The sequence below is a fragment of the Felis catus genome, chromosome A1 (genome assembly GCF_018350175.1).
Source record: "Felis catus isolate Fca126 chromosome A1, F.catus_Fca126_mat1.0, whole genome shotgun sequence".
Classification (NCBI taxonomy): Eukaryota; Metazoa; Chordata; class Mammalia; order Carnivora; family Felidae; genus Felis; species Felis catus.
This window is the reverse complement of record NC_058368.1, coordinates 174,622,700-174,635,032: the sequence shown is the minus strand read 5'-3', so window position 1 is coordinate 174,635,032 and position 12,333 is coordinate 174,622,700. Positions and strand designations below refer to the sequence as shown.

At 45.8% G+C, this 12,333-nt stretch overlaps 1 long non-coding RNA gene across 1 annotated transcript; it reads left to right on the top strand.

Annotated features, from left to right (window-relative positions):
* The first annotated feature begins 10,090 nt into the window (after positions 1-10,090).
* LOC109502872 lies at positions 10,091-11,489 on the top strand. The gene is made up of 3 exons (XR_002161761.3): positions 10,091-10,233; positions 10,733-10,883; positions 11,143-11,489. It is a non-coding gene; the product is annotated as an uncharacterized LOC109502872 (long non-coding RNA).
* The last annotated feature ends 844 nt before the right edge of the window (positions 11,490-12,333 follow it).

The following is a 12,333-nucleotide window of genomic DNA, read 5'->3' as shown; positions in this document are numbered from 1 at the left end:
TCTGCCCCCCGGCATTGTCCACCCTCAGTCCTCACCCCTGCGATGGCAACCCGGAGTCCAGGAGAAAGAGAGAGAAAGCAATACAGTTAGCCGAGGGGATGAATCTGATGTATGCTCCCTAATGTGAAGGAGCTTCTATTCTCCCAGGGAACATGTCACCACCGCCACAAGTCCCCTTTTCAGAGACTGGGTCCCGGAGATAAGGACACGAACCTGGTTTGGGAGAAGAATCTACAAGAGACTCAAGAAGTCACTTGCCACCTTCTTTCGCTCCCTGACTCCTTCTAAGAGCAGGGGGACACCGGGGCCCCAGGTCTTCGTCTGGAGAGCTGAGAACGGGGCACAGGGTGAGCTGAGAGGAAACAACACCATGGCTATGGGCACCAGGGCGGATGTGACGAGCTGGATGCAGATTAACTCGCAGTGTGTTCCTTCTCTCCCTTTCTCCTCCCCGCCTGTCTGCGTTCCTGTTCCCAACTGCGTCTTATCCTTACCAGGCAGAGCCAGAAGGACAGGCTTCCAACTCGCCACGGGATAGGATTTTATCGCCAGGCTAACCCCACCATTAACTAACTAATTAACTGCAGATTTTACAAATCCTCAGGCATTGGGGCTCTGGAGTTGAGCTCCCGTCTCCAGTACTGCTGCGACAATAGAAGCCATCGCCTACAAATTGCAGCCACTAAAAATAGGCCAAAGTCACCTGGTCTCACTTCTTAAAGTGCACGGCTTCTGTGCTGGATCAGGAAAAAAAAAAAAAAAAAACCCCTAGATAATTAGCTTTAAAAGCCTCATTTTGGGAAAAGTGTAGGTGGCGGGCTGCCCGTAGGAGGGGCACCTGGCGGAGAGGAGCTGGTTGAAGTGACAACACGGGGAAGGAAATGGAGCCTGAAAAGAGGAGAGAGGGGGAAAAGGAGGGAGAAGCTTCCTGAGTGGGGGAGGGGAGGCATTAAAAATAGCAACCGCTCTGGAGCCCCCGGGGGGGTTCAATCGGTTAAGTGTCCGGCTCTTGATTTCAGCTCAGCTCATGCCTTCAGGGCACCTGAGTTCGAGTCCCCGCATCGGGCTCTGTGCTGAGCCTGCTTCGGATTCTCTCTCTCCCCCTCCCTCTCCGTGTCTCCCCCGCTCGTGCTCATTCTCTGTCTCCTTCAAAAATAAATAAGTTTTGTTTTTTTTTTTTTAAAGTAGCAAATGTTCTAAGAGGAAGTGAAGGAGAGACAGGTTAGGAGGAAGCAGGCGTCTCCTCTACTGCACAGACCCTGTGGAATGTGTGCAGGAGGGAAGATGGCATGTTGGAGACGCGGTGGCAAAGGCAGCTATGGGGCTGGCCACCCTACCTTCCTGTAAATGGTGTTCCCATTCACGCTGTTACCCAGGCTACAAGGTCAACCTTACAGCCTCCTCTCTCTCTCTCTCTCTCTCTCTCTCTCTCTGCTGCTCACGAGTCCTCTCTCCATTCTACCTCCTCCATGTCTCTCCTATTCGTGCCACCACCCCGTCACTTGCCAGCAGCCAGCCTGTGTTAGCGCTAGCTCGGGTACTTCCGGTTTCTCCCTCTCCTCCATCCGGTTTCTCCCTTCCCTCCATCCGTTTCGTCCAGTCCACCGACAGCTCTGCTTCTGTCACTTCCCTGTTGAAAAACGCTGAGGGGCTCCCGACCGCCCCTAGAACCACAACTCCACAGGGCGACGTTCCAGGCACTTTCAAATGTAGCCCCAAGTTACCAGTCCAGCCTCAATTCCCTCTAATTCCAACTCTACGCTCGGCTCCTGGGTCGCATACCGCTGGGCCATGGGTAGAGTCCGGTCGTTGGACGTGTTCTATTTGGTCCTTGGACATTTCAAGATTCTGAAAATTTCACATACAAATCTAGAGGGTTTTGTTTTTTTTTTTTTTTACTTCTCTTGAAAAGTTGGAAGACCCGGCCACACTGAGCCCACAATCCCCCAGGGTGCCATTCCTCGGTTGGCCCCAGTCCCCACCATTCTTTAATGTCTTATACTAGTCCGGCCTCGCTCACTTTCATTACCTTTTTGGCTCTGTTGACAACGGATTTTGAGGCCCCGACTCTAGCCTAACTGTGGCCGGGCACTGTGGAGTGGTAATCTGATGTCAAACTGAGTAGGCCTGGGGGTACCCGGAGGAAAAGAACATGGCTCCTGTCCAGGTGAACTCCTGCCCTGTGCCAGCTACGACGTGAGGTGTTGGAACACAGAGATGGGGCAAACGGCGTCTGCCCCTGTTGATTCCAACCAGACATTCAGAGACTCTTGTGTCTTCGTTCACGCTGCTCCCTCTACCTAGGGAGGCCTTTTCCATCAGGTCAAGTAGCCTTCCTGACACCTCCAGTTAGGCTTAATCCCAGGAAACATGGCCTTCTCTATAGACTCGTGAGGCCATTCTCCATCCCTCCTAAGGCCTCACCTCTGCCTTATATCTTATTCTGTTCCGAATTGGCCAAGATGAGAGTCCGCGTCATAACCATTGCTTCCTCCACTCAACTTTTGCGCATGTCCAGGATTTATTCCTTGCACCTAATAGGTGCTCGGTAAAGTTTTTAAGGAGATCAATTCAAAACCAACTAGAATTCTTAAAGACATTTGGAAGCGAAGCCAGAAAAAAGAATATGGATTCCCCCAATTTTTATGTCCTTTTAGAGAGAACATGCATTAGAGAGAGATTATCGAATTAAAAGTACAGTAAAACCTTTTTGATTTGAAATAGTTGAAAGGTGTGGAGGAGTGAGTATAAATGATTTCTGTGTGTGTGTGTGTGTGTGTGTGTGTGTGTGTGTATAAAAGACTAAGTTTGAGACTATTGTAAGAGAACAATTATCTTTTCATTTCAAATGTTCAAAGTATATTAAAGTATGTGTTTATGGGCTAACCTTGGATTTCAGAGCCTTGGGGTAAAATTGTTAAGTGGGTTTTTTTTTTCTCTTGAACCTTCCCCAACTCACCTTTCACGTGTCCTCACCATTAGAAACAGCCAAATGAGCCACCCTTCCGTGGTCCAGATAAATCCCCCCTCCAAGACCACTTTAGAGCCTGCTCTCTGCTTCCCTAAGGGACAACTCGTTATCCAATAACCCTTCTACAAGACCCAGGAGATAAGGAGCATTTCTCAGCCCCTGCCCGGATGTGCTTTGCTCAACGCCCAGGAAGAATATGGGAATAAATGCATAAATCCAATTACTCACTCTGCTCTCACCAACCTCAGAGGGGTGATGCCTCGGAGGTGTGACAAAGGGGATTTTTCCCCTGACACCTTGTAGATTAGTGACATACAAGTCTTTGCATGTTTCTGGACATATTTTGTCTTACTGCACAATGGTTCTGTAATTCTTTCATACTCCTTAGAAAAGATTCATGGAATTCTGATTAAAATTGTTATGAGAATATATTGTAAGTGTTGGAAAAAATTTTAACATCACACACAATTTCACTGTACCACTATATGAATCATTTTGATTTCTCTGCATTTTCTTCTAATCTTTGTATGTATACAGACATGATGATACATATCCCAAATAGAAACTTCTACCATTTATTAGTCCTTTAGCATTGTAACAAATATTTTATTTTTCATAATGTCACTTTTAATAATTATCCTTTGTAATAGCGGTAGAATAGATTTCAATCAGTTGGTGTATTATGTAACCAGATCCCAGTAGCTAGACATTGAAAAGCAGTTTCCAGAAATTCCTTACTAGTAAATAACAACGTCATGTGTTTTTTTCCATTTGTTTGTTGTTGTTTTGCTTTGAAGTTTTTAAATGCGGTTATTTAGGTCTTGATTGCAAGGTCTTGATTGAATGTGCTACAAACTACACATTCAAACTGATATACCTGTATTCATTTCCTAGGGCTGTTGGAACGAAGCGCCACAAACCGGATGGCTTGAACAACAGAAATGTGTTGTCTTACATTTCTGGAGCTAGAAGTCTGAGATCAAGGTGTCAGTGGGTCCCCTTCGGGAGCCCCTGAAGTCTGTAGGACAGAATTACCTCTTGCCTTTCCCAGCCTCTGGGGGCAACCAGCAGGCCCCGGTGTTCCTTGGCTTGTAGCTACATCACCCCAACCTCTGCCTCCATCATCACACGGCCTTGCCCCTGTCTCTTCTCTTCTTATAAGGACATCAGTTACTGGATTTAGGACCCACCGTCTAGGATGGTTTCACCTGGAGATCCTTAACTAATTACATTTAACAAATAAGGACACATTGATAGGTACAGGGGTTTCCTGATGGCTGAGAAGGGCCCTCTGAAAAAGTCGGGTTGCAGCGAGACTCCTAACCTTGGCTCTTACCATCCCCTGAAGCCACATGAAGGAAGTCGCAGAGGACAGAGGTTAACTGCGGTGCTGGGACCCAGTTCTAGCTCCAGGACTCTGCCGTCGGCTGGAAGAGACAAATGGAAGAGAGAGGTGCTGGACAACCAAGGGCCGGTGAACTGTGCTCACTGCCCCAGCCCCACGGAGCAGAACCCAGGGCCACCGAGAGGGAGCAGGGCTGGAGGGACCCTTCATGCACCCTCACTCTGCCCCCTAGTAAACATGACCCAGGAAATGTCTCGCGCTCTAACTAAGCAGATTAGCAACCTCTCCCAGTCAGGGAGAGGCCCCGGGAAGGTGTGGCAACGGAGGCAGGCAGATGGAGAGCCCACCCCCTCTCCTAGAGGAACAATAATGTGTTTACACGGCTGCCAGCCTTGTGCGTACTATTTCATGTGCCTTGTAAGAAAACATTATTCCATCTGCACTTCCCCATGTATCTAATCTAGTCTAGATAGTTGTCACTTTTAATAGCTAATGAGATGACATCAACAAATTAAAAGGGAAAAAACAGGCGATCATCTTTATAGATGCCAGAAACACGGGGAGTGAAATCCTACACGCGTTCCTGATTTTAAAAAATAAAAAATAAATAAAAATAAAACAAACCTCAGGAAGGCTGGAATGGAATGACGTTTGCGCGGTCTGATAAAAGGCACCGAACGGAAACCCCCCAAACATCATGGTTAATATTGAAACAGTAGAAGCATTCCTACTGAATACAACAGAGATGTCCGCCTGGATCAATCCTGGGTCGCATAAAAAGTATTAATAGCGGAAAGGAAAGCGCCATCACGAGTTGCAGACAAGTTGCCGTCTATCAACAGTTCAAGAGAAGCAACTAAAAAAACCCATAAGGATCAAAAAGAGAATTCAGTAAGTTGGCCAGACCCACCCACTTAATAAATATTTAATGAATACTTACTGTCTGCCAGGCACTTTTCTAAGAATTTGGGACATAGCCGTGAAATACTAAAATGTCTCCCCTCAGATAGCTTACACATGACACTGCAGAGACCTAACATAAATCAATGACGATCAATAGCCAATGAAGAACACAGGGTGGGGGCTGGGGGAAGGATCCAGTTCACAATCAAAAAGAAACCTCAAATCTCTAGAAATAAATCTATTGGGAGGTGCACTAGTCCTATGAAAAGAGCACTATATATATATATACATATATATGTATATATATATATATATATATATACATATATATGTATATATATATACATATATATACATATATACATATATACATATATACATATACATATACATGTATGTATATATGTATACATATGTGTATATATATATGTATACATATATATACATATATATGTATACATATATATATACATATATGTATACATATATATATACATATATGTATACATATATATATATTTGTTTGTTTAGTTATTTATTTTTTGAGAGAGAGCGGGGGAGGAGCAGAGAGAGCTAGAGAGAGAGAAAATCCCAAGCAGCCTCTGCACTGTCAGCGCAGAGCCAACGTGGGGCTGGAAGTCATGAACCGTGAGATCATGACCTGAGCCCAAATCAGGAACTGGATGCTTAACTGACTGAGCCACCCAGGCGTCCCTGAAAAGAGCACTTTAAATGTCACCGTGCTAATGACATTAAAGAAATATCATTGTAAATCGTTAACGCTTCCCTGCTTCACAGAGGCACCCGGGGCTGTGGGAAGTCGAGCCATCTGCTTGAGTCACTGGGGCAGAGCTGGTGGTCAAGACCTTGTCTCGCTGATGTCGGGGCTAAGAGCGAGGCCACTGGGCCACACTGCCTGCCCCATGCCCTCAGTCTCCCTACCTGGAGAATGGCAGTGCCCACACCTCTCCCCCAGCCTGGTTATGAATGAAATACCGCGTTGAAAGCACTTAACTCAGGGCATTAAGCAGGTGCTCGTTAAATGCTAGCTCCTTCGTTCTAACCAGGAGAGGAATTGAGCTCCTAAGTCTTTATCAACACACTCGATGGCATAATAATAGGGGGAGAGAAGTATTTCCATCATGATCAATCAACACAGGCAGAACTAACTTGGGAGGCATGTGGGAGAGAGGTGGGTTTTTAAACAGATAGAATTTCTATCATACTGACTTGCTTAATGATTCACTGAGCTGTTTGATTTGAGCGACAGTGAATGTGAGGGATGAAAATGCCGATCATTCGGAGCAGCTATGATTTGTGACTGTATCACTGCGCCTTTTGAAGACAGAAGTCTCTTTGCCTCTGGAGTGAAGTGATTCATGGAAAGCGAGCAGGGGAAAGTCTGCAAATACAGAGCAGGAGGTGCAGGGAGCCACGTGGATGCCCAGGGGAGCCCCCCAGTCCCCACATATTCCTGGAAGCTGACTGTGGTCTCATTTTACCCTCATTGTACATTACAGGAAATTAGGAAAACTCCCAAGAGAAGGAAAAAGTTCCCAGTCCTGGCACCAGTGTGAGATCTGCTACCATTTTAGTCTATTTCTCTCTGGCTTTTTCCTCCCCATCTGCATGTGTTTCCTTCCTTGTTTGCGTCATCGTAATCCTCCAGTTTTGTATCTGGTCTGAGTGTGAGTAGGGGAAGCGCAGACTTAGAAACCGGCGTTTACATCCCTTCACTCGCCAGTGGAGGGACTTTGCGGTAGCTTTCTGTCATCTGTGAGCTTCTGTTTTCTCACCAATTGAATGGGAGAATGGTAAGACCCATCCTGGAGGTCTTGGTCAGGGTTGATTAGATAAAGAAGGCAATTGCCCGCATACATCTGTGAGCTTCTGTTTTCTCACCAATTGAATGGGAGAATGGTAAGACCCATCTTGGAGGTCTTGGTCAGGGTTGATTAGATAAAGAAGGTGAATTGCCTGCATACAGTGGGCACTCCGTAAATGGTCCCTTCCGTGCCCCCCGGGGATCTGGAAGGCCTCTGGTTGCAAAGGAAGAGCTGGTCCACCAGGATCTAGGAAGGGCCAGACATGAGGACCCTCCAGAGAGCCTCACAATCCCTCACCTAGAATCAGGTGATCCCTCTAGGTGAATCCCTCACCTAGAATCCCTCTACGTAGGGGCCTAAACCAGATGTAGCTTAATCTCCTCTTCCATCTCCAAAGACCTCCTACCAACATTCAAATTCCAGCATGATCTAATCTGAGTGGACAGCTCAACGTGGGATTCTGCCCTTGGGTCACTCAGCCATGACTGCACAGAGATCAAAGCCAGGTTAGTCTTTGGGAATGGGTAGCCAGCTGCCTTAATTTTGATATTTGCCCTCAGATATTTTCATTTTACGTCGTATCCTATGCGCTTTTTCAAGTAACCGCTGTTTCCTCAATTACCACGTTTTTTAATGTTCCAGAAGAGTCGGTTAAGGTAATGGGGACTGCTATTAAGTGATTACTTCCCCACTGTCAAAGAGCTAAATTATTTCTTGAGAGATGCACTATAGCTAAAGATAGTAATAAGTATGTATATATCTCTTGGGGAAATTCCTAGAAATTGTGCAGCCTTCAAAATAGTTGAGGCCTAAACCTTCTGGTATCCAATCCTGATGTGTGGGAGTTTCCCCACACTTCCAACAGTTCTCCAGCACCACCTGGGTGTTGTGCGATTCAGCTCGACTCCAACCCTAGCTACCTGGAGAGAGCATCAGATTCCACAAGTGAAGGGCTCAGCCCCGCAAGGCTGTCCCCCCCGCCCCCGTGCCACACACACACTTCAGACTCAGCCATCCAGTCCAAGTTGTCACCAGTGCTTCTGACTTACTGGCTGTAGGTGGGAGGTTCCCACAACACCCTCGTCGGGTTTGACGTGCGAGAGAGGTTGGCAAAACTCAGAAGGGTGTTCTATTTACTAGGTTACCAGTTTGTTATAAAAGGTTTATTACATATAAAAGGAAGATCCAGATGGAAGACATTCAGAGGACAAGTCATGGGGAAGGGGGTGGAGCTTCTAGGCCCTCTTCAAATGTGCCACCCACCCCCCTGGCATCTCCACGTGTTCACCAACCCAGAAGTCCCCTTTGGGGTTTTTAAAAAGACTTCATTGGGGTGCCTGGGTGGCGCAGTCGGTTAAGCGTCCGACTTCAGCCAGGTCACGATCTCGCGGTCCGGGAGTTCGAGCCCTGCGTCGGGCTCTGGGCTGATGGCTCAGAGCCTGGAGCCTGTTTCCGATTCTGTGTCTCCCTCTCTCTCTGCCCCTCCCCCGTTCATGCTCTGTCTCTCTCTGTCCCCAAAAATAAATAAAAGTTGAAAAAAAAAATTAAAAAAATAAATAAATAAAAAGACTTCATCACATACGCATCGCGGGGGAGGGAAAACAATTTTCCCTCAACCCTTTTAGATTCGTGGATGAGACTCCCTGCCCTCCCCGTAAGAAAAGACAGATTAATAGGAGAAAAACAAACGGAAGCTTAATCACATGTAAACCTCCCACAGGCATGGGAGAGACCCAGGAAAGCTGAGTCACTCCCAGAAATGGCCCAAGCCACCACTTTAAATAACAGCTCCAGATAAAGCGAAAAGAAAATGTTTGGGGAGAGAGGGGAAGCCAGTTATGGGAGGTTACCAGGAAAAGCACCGTAAACAAGGGTAAGGTTGTTATGCAGACTTGAATCCTGGCCTTCTCCACTAAATAAGAGTTCCCAGAGATTTAGAGTCACGCTTCCCTTCCAGTACAAAAAAAGGAAGTCACCCTTACAAATAGAGATTTGTCTTTTAAATGCAAATGTCTTTTACGGAAGCACAACTTCTTTTCAGTTTCCAAAGCTCTTCTCCCGCCTGCTATTTCTTTTTTTTTTAAGCTTATTTATTTATTTTGAGAGAGAGAGAGAGAGAGAGAGAGAGGCAGAGAGAAGAAGAGAGAGAATCCCAAGCAGGTTCTGTGCACAGAACCCGATGCAGGACTTGAACTCCCAGACCCTGAGATCATGACCTAAGCAGAAACCAAGAGTCGGATGCTTAACCAACTGAGCCACCCAGGCAGCACCCACCCTCGCCAGCTGATTCTTAAAAATAGTCAGCCTAGGTGCACCTGGGTGGCTCAGTCAGTAAAGTGTCTGAGTCTTGACTTTGGCTCAAGTCACGATCTCACAGTTTCTAGTATCAAACCCCAGGTTGGTCTCTGCGCTAACAGCATGGGGAGCTTGGGATTCTCTCTCTCCCCCTCTCTCTGTCCCTCCCCCATGCTCTTGCTCTCTCTCTTTCTCTCAAAATAAATAAATAAATAAACAAACTTAAGAAGAAATAAAGCAGTCTGTTACTAAAAAAAAAATAATAATAATCAAGTCTAAAATATTCCTATGCCAAGAAACATTTTTTGGGGGTGGCAAGTTCTATTCCCCTTCAACATGGTTGATTGAATCATTGGCCATTGGCGACTGATTAGACTTCTAGACCCTCTCGCTTCCCAGGAGGCCACGGGAAAGGAACAGAAGCTTCTCCAATCCCTCCTGGCAACCTGCTCCCTGCTTAGTTTTTGCCCAAAAGATGCTCATTGACACAACAAAAGACACCCTTGTAGCTCTCAGCAATTAGGAGAACCCAAGAGCTTCAGGAGCTTTGTGGAGAAGGAAGGATGAAGACCAAATATATACTATAAATCACAATGTCACAAGCTCCCAGCCTCTGAAGAGACTGAGCATTCTTCAGGGTGTTTGATTCCCCCATCGTCTGATTGGACAGGTCCATCGCTAGCCTCTGAGCCTTCCCCCCGCCTCCTCTGAATGGACTGGACCATCCCTAGTGTTCGATTGCCCCAGACTTTAACGGACTGGCCCATCCCTCCTCCCTGCACCGGGAACGTACTAGTGATTTCATGACCTTTTCTGATTTCCTGTCAGGTAGTCGACGGAACAGTGCGCAACGCACGACTGATAACTGAAAGTGACCTTGGCCTTGCCTCCAGGTGACATGAAAATGTTCTTTATTGGCTCAGACTGAGAAATCATTAATAATAATCAAAATGTTCGGTGGGTAAACGTTTGTAAGATTTCGTTATGTAAATTATACTGAGTCCCAAACTCAGAACACTCCAACCATTCCCCAGAATGTAAAGAGGAGACTCGGGCAATCTTTATGGTTTACAAGAGACCAACGGAAATAGTGCAGTGTCTGAAACCAGGTTGTGCCTGCCAGGGAGGGAGTCAGGGCTTTGCTTGAGGCTGAGATTTGATGGCAGGGCTATTTCCACCTACCAGAATATCCAATGGCAGAGTGCAACGTTATTCTAAACCTGGGAATTAAGTTCTTTCCTTTCCTTCTTTCTTACCCAAGTTGGATGATAGGAATGCTATTCTCAAACATCGAGCATTTCCACAAAGGAAGTCCCTCCTTTGGGGATGTTTTTGGCGATGGGAAATTTGGGCATTGCTGATTTAAATTGCTCTGTCATCCATTCATTCCAGAAACATTTGGTGAGCCCTTTCTAGGTGTCCAGATCGGTTCTAGTTTCTGGGGAAACAGCAGGAAATACGACATCGCTCACATTCTCATGAGTCAGTACGCCAGTTCAGACCATCTAAACGTAATCCAGAAGAACGTATACCCCATAAAGAGGTATCTGCAACTGCTCTAGTTTCACAAGTGGAACTGGGAAGAGACTGGTCCGAAAAGACACAGAATGGAGTTAACACAAGCATCGTTAGCTGCTCCCAGAGTGGCTGCGTGCAGGACTCTCTGGTCTACTCCCTATTCCAGGTGGGAAGGTTCCCCTGGTGGGGTGGTTGGGGTTCGTATCATTACTATTATTTACCATGTGTTAAATAGTTTGTATTTATCAGGCTCTTTACAATACATACTTTTATTTATACTACAGAGCATCCTCGTGAGTTGAGTATCATTATCATACCCAATATAGAGGGAAACTGTCTCACATAACAGGAATCAAGTTGGTGGCTCATGGTCACGGAGCTGAGATGTAGCTGAACAGATTTAAACAGATGGATGTGACCACCATCTCGCCAGAGTCTCTATGACGGGCATCATCACCAGCAGCATCAGCAAAATCTCTAAGCTACAGTCAGACAGTTTATACTGGCCTAAAGATAGATACGTAGATCGTCATCTTCGCCATCAAAATGGAGAACTGCTCCTCAGGGACCTGTAAGGAAATGACAAACAACCCAACAGGAAAATAAATAAATACACAAACACATAAATGAATGAATGAATGAATGAATGAATGAATAAGCAAAGGATTTGAAAATTATTTCCCAAAGCAGTAAACACACATGAATCATAAACACGTGAGACACTGCTAAATCAGAGTAATAAAGGAAATGCAAATTACCAACACCCCCTCTACATTGGCAACAACTTAACAAAGAAAAAGTCTGGAAATACCAAAGTTTACAAGGAGAGGAACGAAGAAGGGTAATGGCAGTGTAAATTAATTAAGGAAAATGATTGGTGGTTTCCTAGGTGTTTGTTTTTTTTTTTTTTTATTTTATTTCAGAGAGCGAGCCCATGATTGGGGAGAGTAGCAGAGGGAGGGAAAATCTTACGCAGGCTACGCGTTCAGTGTGGAGCCCCATGTGGGACTCGATCCCACAACCCTGGGATCATGACTTGAACTGAAATCAAAAGTCAGACGCATAACCGACTGAGCCATCCAGATGCCCCCAGGGTTTTCTAGTTATTTTCAAGAGTCATAGACCTTATGACCATTTTTATTTCATTCCTAGGTATGTACTCTCAGCAAATTCTTTTTTTTTTAATGTTTATTTATTTTTGAGAGAGAGAGAGAGAGAGAGCAGAGGAGGGGCAGAAAGAAAGGGAGACACAGAATCTGAAGCAGCCTCCAGGCCCCGAGCTGTAAGCACAGAACCCCAAGCGGGGCTTGAACCCACTGTGAGATCATGACCTGAGCCAAAATCAGACACTTCATCGACCGAGTCACCCGGGCACCCCTCAGCAAATTCTTACATGTGTATCAGTTCAAAATAGAATTTTGTGTAATAGTGAAAACTGTAAAAAAAAAACAAAAGCCCTACGAAAATGAAATAAA